The 15,966-nt window shown below is 34.1% G+C and overlaps 1 pseudogene across 1 annotated transcript; it reads left to right on the forward strand.

Moving 5' to 3' along the window:
* Positions 1-2,186: 2,186 nt before the first annotated feature.
* Positions 2,187-15,966, forward strand: LOC143540185 (proline-rich receptor-like protein kinase PERK15; annotated as a pseudogene). Its single transcript, XR_013136557.1, has 11 exons — positions 2,187-2,466; positions 3,337-3,810; positions 5,021-5,107; positions 5,186-5,256; positions 5,399-5,475; positions 6,025-6,169; positions 7,946-8,104; positions 8,292-8,577; positions 15,554-15,566; positions 15,654-15,813; positions 15,916-15,966. The product of XR_013136557.1 is annotated as a proline-rich receptor-like protein kinase PERK15 (transcript).

Genomic DNA, 15,966 nt, shown 5'->3' on the forward strand with positions numbered 1-15,966 from the left:
TTCTTCCCCTTCCCCCTCTGCTTCAATGGTGACATGACAATCGACTTCACACGGCGTCTACGAGAAGCAATAGAAGTGATCGAGGGAATCGATGAGTCTGAGCTATCAGACATAAACAGGCAGAATCAAATACTTGTGTTATCGGAATCTAAAAAACACAAACGATTTCAAAATTAATTGACAAGGAGGATGAACAGAAAAATTTTCTAAGGGTTGCTTTTATAGGCCCAGGAGAGAGAAAACTTGCCTCTGTACGAAATACACGCGCCCCCACTCGCAGTAATGACCCTATGCGAACATGACGCGTGTCCCATACAGCTGTAGGAGTAGACGTGAAAGGACACGGAGCAGTCACGCGCCCCCACTCGCATGTCAAAACAAATGCGAGTCCGACACGTGTCCTTGACAGTTGTACAATGGGAGGTGAAAGGCAACTGTAGCACCTCGAGCACACGAAAGGTCTGACACTTTTACGGCGCACGTCGTCATCAACTAACCACGTGTTTTGATGCTTCGTTTCAACCAAATGGATAGACCTTCGCGCAGTGACGAGAAGCATAAAAGGAAACGACAAAAATCCTACCCAAACAACAAACTATTAAGTCTAAAATCTGCCTTCCCTCGCTCGCGCGAGGCAAGACACACATTAGACTGGGGGGGCTTGAAGAGGTATGCACCCGCCTGGGCATCAACCGGGTCGGGTCAACCCATAAGATACATACAACACACTGGGAAGTCAAAGATATGATTGAAGGCACTAAGCCAAAATCTGCGCGCACAGCGCACATCACATATGCTCATGCATCACATACGCTCGCGCGCATCACATGCCCGCGCTTATCAAAGCTGCGCGTGGCGCATCAGTGCGTGATCCGTATTACATGCTTGCGCATATCATTCCTGCGCGTGAGAATAAAAGAGAAGACTTTGCGCGTCCCAAGGGCAAGCGCATATTGCACAGACACATAATCAACCAGGTCCTTATCCAAACGAGGATTAGGGCAACATTGATTATACACGTCAGACGACCTTCTAGAAGGTATCTTTTTAAGGAATAAGGATATGCTGATTTTGACAGCTGCCAGAGATGACTCATGTACTACCACGTGATTACAACCAATGAAAGAGCACCAGGTGTCACCAAGGACACGTGGCGCGAATCAACTGGAGAAGGCCAACAAGGCTGAGCTCAATCAGTGGAAACCCTAGTACTATAAATACAGCATCCACAATCATTGAGAGGACACACAGTCACAGCTAAACATTCACATCCACTTACAGAGTAACTAAATACAATCATATACAGAGTACTTTGCCACTTAGCAATACTCTCCTGATTCTCCTTTACTCTCATATTATCACTCTTCTCCTACATATACTTATTCTCACGCCGGAGGGTTACCCCAAAGAGGACCCCTCTGTCCCTTTCTGAGGGGTAAGTTAACGGCGCTGCTCATTTTGTAGGTGGAAGAACTCAGATTCAAGAGAAACCATTGGTGAAGTAGTATAATCATACCCGAGGAAAGTAGGTCTGCTACCAGTGAGTAGATCCACGTTTCTTCAGTTAGGCAAATGAAAAAAATGATGTAACAATATTTGAAGAATTGAAGTAATAAATTTTACTTTATTAATGTCAATAATGTAAACTTTTTTATTTGTGAAGTATGTTAAATCATAGAAGTTATTCAAGCGGTTCGAATGATGATGATGACGCCGACGACGACTAAATTTTTTGTGTAATCGTTGATTTCATTCCATTAAAATTGGCATTAAGCAACCAGACACTTTTTTTAATTCCCTCACAATAAGTCATTCCATTTCTCATATCATTTCCATACACCAAACACTACCAAACTCACCGGCAGAAAAATGTTTTTAGCCGGCCAAACACCATTTATTTTATTTTTCATTTTGTCATAATTTCATTTTTCCATACCTTGTAATGAACTATTATTATATATGGGACAACTTCCTACCCCACACACTCGCATGCGTTCAGCTTCTACTACACCACCACCTTTCTTTCTTTATTTCTTTCTTTCTTCATCATCATACTCCCACAAAATTAATCTCTACTAAATAATAATAATAATAATAATAATAATAATAATAATAATAATAAAAAAAGCTGGTATTTGCTTTACCATTCTACTAATCATAATCATAATTAACCATCATCTATCTCCATGTCTTCACCATCTCCTCCGGTAATTAACACCACCACTCCTCCAACAGCCACATTTCCCTTACTTCCTCCAACAAACGGAACCTCGATAACCTCCGAACGTGCCCCTTCACCTCCGGAACAAAGCCGGTCTAGTAATGACTCCCCATTGGCTGTGCTAGGAGTTGGAATCGGCATTGGTGGTGCTGTTGTGTTAGTCTTTGTTGCGCTTTTCGTCGTTTGGTACACGAGACGAAAACGACGTCGTAGTGGCTTGGGAGATGATCTACTAGGCCTCAAAGGTTAGCTTAAGTGAGCTCGAGCATTTGTTAAGGCTCGTTTAGTAAAACAGCTCGAGCCAGCTCCCAAGCTTAAACGAGTTTTTCTTTATATTTGTTATATTAATATAATATGTTAAAATATTATTATAAATGTAAATAATAATATAAATATTTAATAATCTTATTAAATAATAAGCGAGATCAGTTCGAGCTTTACAAACTACTCACAAGCTAAACTTTAGTTTTATTAAGGCTCATTTGATAAATGAGCTCAGACCTGAGCTTCACATATCGGGCTCGAGCCAGCCCAATTAAGCTTTTATTTATATTTATATAATAACTTTATTTTCTTGTTAAATAATGATTAAATAATAAACGAGCCAAGTTCGAGCTTTAAAAACTACTCACAAGCTAAGCTCGAGTTTTAGTAAGGCTCATTTGATAAATGAGCTCGGGCCTGAGCTTCACATATCGGGCTCAAGCCAGCTCGTGAGTCTAAACAAGCTTTTATTTATGTTTATATAATAACGTTATTTTATATAAACATGTGATAAAAATAATTAAATAATATACACTATATTATATTATATATACAAAATTTTAATTATAAATATGTATTTAAATAATTTTAAAATATATAAATAAAATTATTAAAGAATGAATAAATAATAAACGAGTTGAATTTGAGCTTTAGAAATATAACTCTAAACGACCCTAGCTTGTTGGCTTGGCTCGTTTACACCTCTAGCAGGGTTGACCAATCTGTAACTCATTTTGACTCCTCATGAACAGTTTTTTAACTCATTTTGACTAATACAAATTTTCACTATATTTGATCCTTACAAACAGTTTTGTTATATAACTCTAAACAGTTTTGTTAGCTTTCTGTAGATGGCTTTGGTGGTGCACCTCAAGACTGGCAACACAATGCTTGTGCACCAAACCGAAAAACGAATGAATTACCGCCAAAGTTCACTAATGTACCATCGAATTTACAGTTATCTTCAATCGATTCTTCATCTCTCACTCAACCACCCGATACAAGTTATGGAAACAACAAGACTGTATTCATATATGAAGATTTAGCAAATGCGACCGAAGGTTTCTCGCATGCTAACTTCCTTGGTCAAGGTGGTTTTGGTTATGTTCATAAAGGAGTCCTTCCAAGTGGAGAGAAAGTTGCTATTAAACAGCTGAAAACCGGAAGTGGACAAGGGGAACGCGAGTTTCAGGCTGAAGTTGCGATCATTAGTCGTGTTCATCACAAGAATCTTGTTTCGTTGGTTGGATACTGCAGTTCGGGTGTTCAGAGGATGTTGGTTTATGAGTTTGTTCCTAACAATACCTTGGAGTTCCACTTACATGGTGAGTCAAACTTAAGGTGTATTGGTTTTTTTTAATCCCAGCTATCATCTTTTAGTTGTTGTCAGTCCCAACTAATGAAATGGTTGTACGGTCCAATCTTTTAAACTATTAGTTCTCAACGGTCTGTGACTAATAGAATCCTAACGCCGTTAGTTGCATGTCGCCGGAAAAACGCTTTTGGCTGGACAAGTCACATTTTTTCCGGAAAACTCAACCTGAACACCACCAGAACACCGCCACCTCCAAATGACTCACCACCACTTGAGCACCACCAACCGATTCTGATGATGGTTCTAGGGTTCTGACAACCTCAATAGTTGAGGCCTAAATGTCTGATCCATGGTTACAAAGATGTTAGGGACGAAAATGTTGAGTTTTCCGGAAAAAATTGTGAGTTTTTCTGGCAAAAATGTTATTTCAGCGACTTGTAACTAACGGTGTTAGGATTCTATTAGTCGCGGACCGTTGTTAGGGGTGCAAACGAGCCGAGCTGCTCGCGAGCTACTCAAGATCCGGCTCGTTAAAAAGCTCGAACGAGCTGAGTTTAAACAAGCCCGAGCTCGAGCCTAAAAATAAGCTCATTTATTAATAAACGGGCCCGAGCTCGAGCCTAAAAATAAGCTCATTTAATAAACGAGCCCGAGCCTGAGCTTCACTTACCGAGCTCGAGCCCGCTCACGAGCCTAAATGAGCCTGCCATTTATATAATTTTAAAAAATATTATTTAATAATTATTAATTAATATATATTATGTTATGAAAAAAATAAATAAATATAATTAAATAATATATATTATTTTATACATAAAATTATCATAGAAAAAATATATAAAAATAATTACATTTATATAAAAAATAATTGATAAATATAAACGAGCCGAGCTCGAGCTCCAGCTTTGTGTAAGTTAAATGAGCCGAGCTTGAGCCTAGTGGGGATTACTAAAAAGGTGCCAATACGTTAAGATGGGGCCGTAAGCCGCCAATTCGTTAGTTGGACCGACAACGACCGAAAGATATAGTTGGGATTACTAAAAACAATACACCTTTGTGTAAAAATAATATTCTTAAGGGGGTGTTTGGGATTTCTTATTTTACCTCCTTATAACTTTTCCCAAACACCTTACTTTTCAAAAAGTTAATAAGTTATAAGTTGGTGAAAACACCTGAAAAGATTAATGAGTTGGATTCTCGACATATGAAAACTATGGCAGGGAATGGAACCGGTTTATTAAACTGGGACATGAGGATGAAAATTGCTTTAGGATAAGCAAAAGGATTAGCATATTTGCATGAGGACTGTGAGTTTATTAGAAACTATTTTTGTTGCTTTATAATTATTTCAACTGTCAAGATGTTAAAACTAATTTACATTGCAGGCCAACCTAAGATCATTCATCGTGATATTAAGTCTGCTAATATACTTCTTGATAGCAATTTCGAGCCGAAGGTAGACAAATTCTTGCATCATTAATGATTTGTGTTACTAGACTCATTGTACATGTAATTAGTCTCGTGCCATCAACCGGAAGTTCATATTAATTCTTATGTTTTATTGTCTCGTGTCAAACGCCAAATTATTTTTTTTTCAGGTTGCAGACTTTGGACTTGCTCGGTTTTCTCTTGAAACAGATACTCATGTTTCCACTCGCGTGATGGGAACTTTTGGGTCCGGTTTCTCTTACCTTGTCTTGTAAAATTATTTTAATTACATATCAGTATGAGTACAATATATATGCATTCACTAGTTTTTATTTTGTTTTACATTATTTGTTTCTAATATTTATATATTATTTGGATTTTAATTTTATTTATTGTAAGGAAGTCAATAATAAGAGTTTCACAAATAAAGAAGATGTTATAACCGGTTTAAAAGCTATTTGGATTTGGTGAGACCCATGACCCGTTTATTTCTTTTACTATAAAATTGTTTCTTAATTATAAATAATATTTAAAAAAAAAAATTGAATACTAATTTTTTATACATCCCTACTTTATAGAATTTTCATATTAAATATTTGACGAGATTAATTTTTAATTTAATGAGATGTTATAACCCGTTTAAGGGCTATCTGGGTTTGGTGAGACCCATACCCGTAAATTCGGGTCAAATGTATGAGAAACCTCAATTTACAAATAAAAGGATCTGATAGCTTGAGAGAATGTAGGGAGGTTTCGTTTATATATATTTAAGATATTTAAATGAATACTTTTTCAGTTATTTGGCTCCTGAGTATGCTCTTACTGGGAAGTTAACTGAGAAAACAGACGTTTTTTCCTTTGGTGTCATGCTTCTCGAATTGATCACCGGACGTCGTCCCATTGATAAAGCTCAATTCTTGGACGATAATATCGTTGACTGGGTTAGTTATACTTTTTACTAATGGTATTATTTATTAAGCATCATTGGTTTCTATTCAAAACAATAGTATTATTTCAGAATCTTTAGTTCTTTACTAAATAGCTAGTAAAATTTTTTTTAACTCAAAAAATAGTTAGGGCGCGTTTGTTTCACATTATGGAATAGAATTAAAATTGGAATTTGCATAGGATTTGAAACTCAAAAGAATTGGATTTGAAATCTGAACATTCCAATAGGAATTGAAATTTTAAGGAATTGAAATCCAATTTCATTCTTGATGTGTTCATTTGACAAATGAATTGTAATCGAGTTTTTTTTTTTAACGAGGATAACGGCAGTAGGGATGGCAACGGGGCGGTTTCGGGGCGGGGAATGCCAATCCCATACCCGCCCCGGTTTATAAAACCCATTACCAAAACCGTCTAAAAACCCGCGGGGACTAAACGGGGAATCCCCATCGGGGATTCGGGGAAAACCGCGGGTATTCGGGGAACCCGTCTAGCATAAATGGTTTTTAAACGGGCTAAATTCCCCGTGGGGATCCCCATTTAACCGGCGGGTTCACCGTTTAAAACCCGATTGTAAGAAAATGATACAAAATTACAATACAATATTAATACACAAAAAGTTCAATATCCAAACACATTACACATACAAAAGACATTATTAATACATAAAAATGTTTATTTCTCCCATCACAACGGAAATTAACTTCATGATTGATCCTTCTTACACGTCCATACCGCACCCATTCAACCATTCAAACACTTGTCACGCCGGATTGCTATGATAATCAAAGATGCACGGCGGGCTGTGAAATCAGAGATGCGCGGCGGCGTGCGGGCGGGAGGTTGTTCTAGGGTTAGGGTAAATGGCCAAATGGGAAAGTAGGAAACTGGTTTTAAACGGGTATACGGGAAAATGGGTTAGGCAGCCTTATTGGGAAAATAAATAATAAATAATATATTATATATAAATATAAAAATTATATTTAATTAAACGGGTTTTAAACGGGTATACGGGGCGGGTATACGGGGCGGGTACAGGCTATACCATACCCGCCCCGAACCCGATTAACTTAAACGGGGAAACCCCGAACCCGGACCCGTCCCCGATTAAGTGTCCCCGAACCCGCCCCGTTCGGGGCGGGTTTCGGTTTTCCCCATCGGGTTTGGTTTTTTTTGCCATCCCTAAACGGCAGAAACATTTTAGTTTTTTTTTAGATTTTTTGTTTTTTATTTATATTTTGCATTATGATTTATTTTTATTTTTTTGAATTTCTAAGGGTTTTTTATTAAGATAAAAAAACCCCTCAAAAAAATATTCATCATCATCATCATCATCATCATCATCATCATCATCATCATCGTACTCAGTATATCTCACCAATAGCAAAGCTATGGTAGGGTCTGAGGAGGGTAAGATGTAGGCAGCCTTACCTCTATCCCATAGGGATAGAGAGGCTGCTTCCACATTTTGGAAGTAATAATAAAAGTAAAAAAACTAAAATGTTTTATTCGTTGTTCTCGTTAAAAAAAAATTCTAACGAATTCACTCGAAATCTTCCACATTTTGGAAGGATTTAAAATCCCTTTATTTAAAGGAATTGAATTACAATACAATTCCAATTCCTTGACAACCGAACACACTAAAATGAAATTAAGATTCTAATTCTAACGAATAACACACCATGTCATGGGATTTTAATTCCAAACCTTTGAATTCCCACGAATTCCGTGAAACGAACGCGCCCTAATGGCACACATCTCATATTCAGGCAAGGCCATTGCTAACTAAAGTGTTGGAGGATGAAAATTTTAGCTCAATAGTAGATGCAAGATTGCAAAAGTATGACCGTATGGAAATGTCTAGGATGATTGCTTGTGCTGCTGTTTGTATACGTCATTTAGCAAGACGAAGGCCATCGATGAGCCAGGTTGGTAATTCTTCTAACCGCTCATATACCATAACATGTAAGGTAGAGGCGACAAAATGGACATATCGGTGGCACATTTTTATGATGATAATGATGGAATTTTTGTGCACTAAAAATAAGCTTTAGGTGATTATATTAAGCTACTTAATAAACGAGCTACAACGAAGAGTATTAAATTTGTGTGCAGATAGCTAGAGCCTTAGTAGGAAACCTGCCGCTCAAGGATTTACATGAGAGCATCAAATCTGCAAACAACAAATTAAACGGTTCTCAAGAAAGTTCGGATTTTGACACCACCCAGTACAGAGAAGAGCTCAAAAAATTCCAAAAAATGGCATTTGAAAGCCAATATAACTCTAGTGGGTGGAGTGCACCCACAAGTAATTTTGGTCAACAACCATCGGGATCTAGCTGTGAAACAACCCATGATCTAGGCTCGAGTATTGGGGTTCAGCAGCAAATACCGATATCGAGTATTGGGGTTTAGCAAATACCGATCGAGTGATTTATGGTTTATATAGAGCTTTATCATTGTACAGGACTAAAGTCACATTTATGGTTTACATTTATGGTTTGTTATGCTTTTCAGTTAGGTGTCACATTGTGGCTTTTTTTGTGTATCATTTCGATTTGTCGTTTGTAGATTATATATATATATATGGGATGGTTTAAGAGAAATGATTTTATAGTGAGAAATGCGAAAATGAATTTGAGTCATTGATTATGTTTGATCTATGGTCTTTAATTAAGATGGCAACATTGTAAATTTTAACTCATTATTTTAGTTGACTTTAATGCTTAAAGGGTAGTTTTGTATTTTGTATATATAATCAATTTAGGAAACGAGCTGCTCTTTATAATTGACTTTAATAATTACTATTTACATTTTTTGTTTGTAGGAAATATAATATTGTGTTCACTTGTGTTTCTAAAACCCGTAATTTTTCTTTTTATTTTATTTTGTAGTCATAAGTATTTTAGTTTTATTTTGCCTACATAATATGACAAAATCCTAAAACACATAGGTAAAATATATGTAGGGTCCTGCTGTATATGGATGTACAAAATATGTGTGGGTAAATTCATATACTTATTTAGTAAATATGTGTGTGGGTAAACTCATAAACATGTGAGTAGGATTTAAGACATGTATTGTGACTGTTAATGATGTATCAAAAGAATGTTTGAAGTAATACAAGTTTATAATTGTATATATCGTTACTAGTTTTATTAGCCTACACAAAAGGAAATGTCAAACACATAAAACTATAACAATTCACACATAAACTTAAGACTCGGTATCACAACCAACCACTATTATAATTTACAAGAATACAAAGAAACATTTTTTTTTACATAATTACCAGTCAAACACATATTTTAAAGTCCTACATAGTTATTAAAAAAAATTAATAAATACGTTTGGATTGAACAGCCAAACTATAAAGAGAAAATTTTTAGTTGTGTAGGTTTCTGAAAACTTGTGTAGTTATATCAAAAAGTAAATATACTTATTGAAATACATATTGGTTGTGTAGGTTGTTAAAAAGTTTGTGTAGGCATATGTTAATATGGTTCTCCAAATACGTATAAATTATGTAGGCTGCTAAAAAATTATGTAGGTATATGGTGGTTGTGTAGTGACATGTTCTATAATGGTCGTGTATGAATGATTTCATGTGTAAGTTGTTTTATTTTAATGTAGGTGAATGTTTTTATGTCGTTAATTTGTAATATTGTACTTAGTTAATTTTGTAATATTGTATTCCATGAAATAAATATTTATATATATTGCTTGTTAGTTTAAAGATAAATTATAAAAATAATCAAATTGAATATTCTATAGAAATTTGAACTCGTGTTCCGATTTTTGATTTCTCATAATTAAGTCATTATAGGACTCATATCTTGAAATGAAATGAAACTAAAACTTATTTGAAATATGTTTAAATTAAAAGATTAAGAAAGAAGTTAAATTAAAGTAAATTAATGTTTAAGTTTTTTTTCAAAACCTACCAAATGTAAAACAAAACCATTTTACTACTATACCCCTTTTATTAAATTAATCATAAAATAAAAAATAAATTATGATTGGTTGGATTTATTTCCCACATTTCTCAAAATCATTTCTTACATGAACTTAAGCCTATATATATATATATATTCACCGTATGTGTATCTAGATTGTTGATATTGTTGATATATATGATTTAGAGAAAAATACTGTTTGAGTCCGTGTTATGTAGTTGAACGAAGACATAAAGATTTGTGGTTGCAATTTGATTCAATATGCATTACATGATCAGTCAAATGCAATTGATGAAAACAGGAGATTACTTTAATCTATTCATATTTGAGCATGTTGCTCCATATAAACCTATAATGTATAAAACTAGTGTTTTACCTAGGTCGATAAAACCTAGACGTTGTCGTTCACAAGCGCTGAGATGGTAAGTCGACGTGAATTCGGTCGATTTTGGTTACGTGTACTATTGTATCATAACTAAAATAAAAAATTAAGACAAACAAATATAAAAATTGAGGTGGACCAATCGGGTGACGTCGGTTGGCAAAACTGAAGCAAAACCCGAGTATTGTTGGTCCTTAACTCATAAAGGGAGTGGCATGCCACTCGTTAAGAAACTGCTGGTAACTGAATACTGCTTTATTATTATTATTATTATTATTATTATTATTGGTTTTCCAAGTTGCTTGGTTAATTATTTATATATTGGTTTCCTTTGCTTGAAGATAGATCGACTTGAAGGCTGATTTCATACATGATGACATTGTTTGGAATATACTTGCTCGGCTTCCGGCCAAGCCCTTATTGTGATTCAGGTGTGTATCGACACAATGGAATCACATGGTTTCCGAACCAGACTTTATTAAGTTTAGATCCCGTAAAACCATCTTTCTCCCTCTAGATGATACTTTGCATCTCATAGACGACAATGTGCCAGTTGACGCCGTGCCAAATTCTGTAGTCACTCGTTGCTATCCTTTAGAAAACCTATTTGGAATATCTCCATATCCAAAGTTGTGGGAACATTCAATGGGATTGTCGTTTTGTACTATTCTCTTAATCTGATCCTTTACAATCCATTCACATGTGCGTTCGACGAACTTCCATGTCCATCTAGTTTCCGTTCCTCAGGTGCATTTAGATTAGGCCATGGTGTGAACTCGGATGTCATAAAACTTGTTAAGTATAGGCATCATTTTAGAATTTGTGATGTCTTTAACTTTAAAGAGAGTTCGTGGAGTTCATTGAGCACGTCAAAAAACAAAATTCTGGTCAGCATGGTCCATCAGGGTGTGGGTCACTTTGTAAATGGATTTTTGTATTGGATTGAATTTAGTAAGGACGCGCTGATCGTCCTCAATATTAACAGCATGGTACTTTAAAAAATGAATCTACCATTTAAGCATCCATATTGTTTGGGTACGATGAATGGATGCCTCTGTGCAATAAACCACTTTAACGTGTGGGTTATGAAGACGCGTAACAAATGGTCTACAATATATTCATTTAAATTGCCAGTGAAAAGAGCACTTTGTATTTTGGGTAGTGGAAGAATTCTCATGGAGAGCCACTCATCGAATCTTATAATCTACGACCCGAGGAAAAAATTGTGTAAAGAGCTCAACATTTCACTTTCCTATTACACGGCGGGCTGCGTGAAGTACTTGGAGAGTCTTGTTTCACCTTCAGATATATGCTTAAAGGCACGAAACAAATTAAGGGAATTAAGCAATGGAAAGAAAAGAAGATACTTAATTTTTAGTGAAATTTAAAACCCTCTAAATGTAATGTCCCTTTGAATCTACTTTTATTCCAATGTTCCTTTGAATTTACTTTATTCCGTGTTTAGATTTATTTATTTTATTATTTTTTGGTATTTATTTATTTTTAAGTTTGAATGTCTCTTGGTTTTAAAGACTCTATTATTATGGATACAAGTTAGGTTTGTCTGCATCTCACTGTTCCCAAACTCTATTAGAAACAACTTTGATATATGAGTTAGATCCACTAGGTATGATTATTTATATAATAGATAATTTCATACTTTATGATCCGTTTACACGTGTCTAAGAAACTTCCCACCCCACCGCCTAACAACGGAGGATATGGATTTGGCTATGGTGCCAATTCTGATGACATAAAAATTGTTAGGCTTAGACCACATTTTAAAATTTGTGATGTCATTTACAACTTCAAGATACAATATAAAAAAGTAGTTAGTGGTCACTTTCTCTATACATATATAACTCGAGATTTATTATTAAGCATAATTCTCAGTTCGTTTACTGATTATAGACTTCTCCATCATGCATCATGTGATAATATAAAAGTACATAAATTTTTTAGAGTTGGTGGTCACTTTCAACTGGAGATTTGTTGTACTTATATCATTTTAAAATGTAGGATTATATATGTAAGTTTATTATATTGCTGATTTCAAATATATGAATTAAATGTAATATTTTCTCATGTGATTAACTGATTACTAGTTTGCATATAAGACCACGTAATTCTCCATTGTTATAATTACTTTACTATGCCTATATATCAATCATGTTGGCTGTGTTTCGTAATATTACTGTTCAACTATTACCGGAGACCCTCTCTCGAACCCAACCAAAAACAAAACGTGGATCTATTTGTTTGTTGGCGTTTAGTACTTCATATAAATTCATATTTTTCTTAAGAACACATACGTTTTGTTGGTGATTTTGATGACATGAAGAATATTTTAGTTTAACTGGATCACTTAAGAACGCAGAGAACGTAAATAAACATAGTTAATTACTAGTTAGAAGGTATGAAGTACAAACTTGTGTGAAGGTATTCTAATTTGGTACCTTAGAACCCGATAGTTCAAGGGAACAAATTAAGCACATAAGTGACTAGGAAGTTCTAAGGGAACCTCACTGCTTGTCATGGTCCAAGAAGCAGAGCCATTGTAAGTTTGTTTCAGATTTGTATAATTGATCATCGAATGAAACTGATCGTTAGTTGGTGTGTGTGTAGTCAGTAGTAAGTTGTTATTGGCTAACTGAGATCAACGGCAACTTGGCCATAAGTGACAAGTGGTAACCGATCATTTATGACAATTAGGCCTTAGGTAGCAACATGAAAGATCAGCAATAAATGAGTTATTGCTGGTAGAATTTATGTGGACGATGTTATTGCTGATGTGATCGGATAACTGCAACATTTACAATTGACGACTGATTAGTGAAGCGTTGGGATGGTTTTCCAATCTTTGTTTTGGTTTTGGCAACAAAACTGCATATGCTTTATTATTTTTTCTATAAGATATTCATTTAAACTTTTCAGTATAATTGAAGTATCTTAATCTAAAAGGTATCATGATTTATAAATATATATTTGAAATTTGTTGGAGTTAATTCCTGAACCGAGTTATGGGTCGGAAAGGTGGGGTCGGTTCGAGCTAATGGATTGATCTCGTTAATTAATTAATTGTTATAATTAGAGATAATTATCTATTTTATTTATTAGATAGAGATGGAATTTTATTTAATAGATAAATAGGAGTTTGTATTTTACTCTAATTGTTATTGAGCCTCTATATAACCCTAAAGAATTAATGTAAGGGTTATTGGATAAGTGATCAAGTTTTGAGTTATTTTCTTGATTAATATAATTTGTGAGGTGTGCCAAAGTATTCTCCGAGTTTAGTTCGTGTTTAATTCGATCTGGGCCATTAGAACTTATATTTTACCTTGATTTATTTTGTTGGTTTTAATTTGTATTTGTTAATACATATAAAAGAGACTGATACTAAAGTGACAATGTAAAAAGGAATGAAGTAGACAATAAAAAAAAGGTAAAAAAATCTTGAGGGGAAGTAATTTTATTTAGGATTAATCCAACGTCGCTCCAAAGTAAGGACTAAGGACTATTCATATATCATCATTACTATTATATAATACAATTAAGAAGTTTGGTGGCGTAAAATTTCGATTGGGCCACTTTGCGGCACCTTATTGGCCCCTTTTGTTTTGCTTTAGTTTCAGTCCGTAACAAAGAAAACCGACCGCATGCCAATTTTGTTTTTTGCTTTGTTTTAGTTCCGGTATCGTAACGAACATGACGTCAACCAACCGGATTTACGTAGACTCGCCGCCTCATCGCCTGGGATCGACAACGGTCGGGTGTTTTACCAACGCCTGAGTTGTACGTGTCGACACCGCCTCATTGGTCCACCTCAAATTTTATTATTTTTTTTTATTTTGGTACAATAACAAACATAACCGAAACCAACCGAATTTGTGTCGACTGACCGCCTCAACACTTGCGACCGACAGCGCTTGTGTTTTACCATTTCCCGGGTTTCACCAACCTACCGGGTAAAACACTAGTTTATCTACTATTATAATATATGAAAATGTGGTTCACCCACAATCCCTTTAGTTTGCCTAATAATTTACCAAGTGACACTCTCATCTAATTTCTAATATATTTTTTAATTTAAAATTTTAGATTCAAAATTAAAATTAAATAAAGATTCAAAACATTCCTATTATATTTTTATTGTAGATTTAATTCTTGGACGTGACACAGAGGAAAAAAAAACATAATTTTGGAATTCCTGATATAATCAAAACTTGAATATATATTCTATGTGTTTAGTAGTTTTATAATATACCATTAAATAATCATATACTAGAAAATAATAAGTATATAAGAATTGCCTATTTACATATATTAAATTACTAATCCTTATTAAAATGTTTCAAAGTGTAAGAATTATGTATTATTATAATTTTAATATAAGTAAAAGTACTTTTATTATATTAATAAATAATTAAGAATATATTATGCAAAGGCATCTTCAATGTATGCATGAAATTGGTTTCTGGATTTAATTTTGTCGGTCAAAACAATTAGTTTAAAATATATTATGTAAATCGCATTTTAATAAGTATGTCAATTAAGTAAAAAATTAAGAATCAAATATATATTATTTTGCGTCTCTTATTACTTATACACAGGTAAATCTAATCCATAATTTTTAAATATTTATTTATAAAATTAATAGTCAACTATAATTAGTGAATTCCTAAACTTACGTACCAAGAATCCACAATTATTATGTTTTGACTTCTTTCTTCCATGGAGACAAAATTTTCTTATCAATTAATAATTTATGATTTCCCTTATTTTACGTACTACTAATTATGTAGACAACTAATATAAACTAGCTATTAGTTACCATAAAATTTGTTCATACTCAAAATAACTTTTTGAATTTCAATATCACCAAACAACTTCACTAATCTTTTCATCTTTTTATTGTAATTATATTTATTAATTTTCCTTACAAAATCGATATACATCTTCTCTTTCATCGTTATAAATACTAACAATTATCAGTGGTATTACTTCCTTCATTCATTCTAAGTGTTGGTTTTCATCAGGCAAAGAGCAAAGGTATTGCTATTACCTTTTTCTCATTTTGTTCTAATTTCTGTTTTAACATTATATTTATTCTACTGAGATAAGTTTACTTTTTTCTAGATTTGTGATGGACGCAACTAAGGCAACAATGTTAAGGGACCTTAATGTCTTGGAAGATGATTACACGATAAGAGTTCGGATTGTGCGCCTTTTGAACAAGCCTGATTTGTATAAACCTAACGAGGTTTATGCCATTGAAATGATTGTCGTTGACGAAGAGGTATGAATGCGAAAAATGATATATATCATTTTTTATGGTGAAATTTGGTAATATAGAATTTTAAATGTTATATTTTATATTTTTTTAATTTTTTTAATGTAGGGTACTTTAATGCAAGCAATATGTCCCAAGAAAATGGTTGCCGAAGTTTAG

The sequence above is a fragment of the Bidens hawaiensis genome, unplaced genomic scaffold (assembly GCF_021521415.1).
Source record: "Bidens hawaiensis isolate Kalapana, Puna unplaced genomic scaffold, B.hawaiensis_p1.1 tig00012182_1, whole genome shotgun sequence".
In the NCBI taxonomy this organism is placed as follows: Eukaryota; Viridiplantae; Streptophyta; class Magnoliopsida; order Asterales; family Asteraceae; genus Bidens; species Bidens hawaiensis.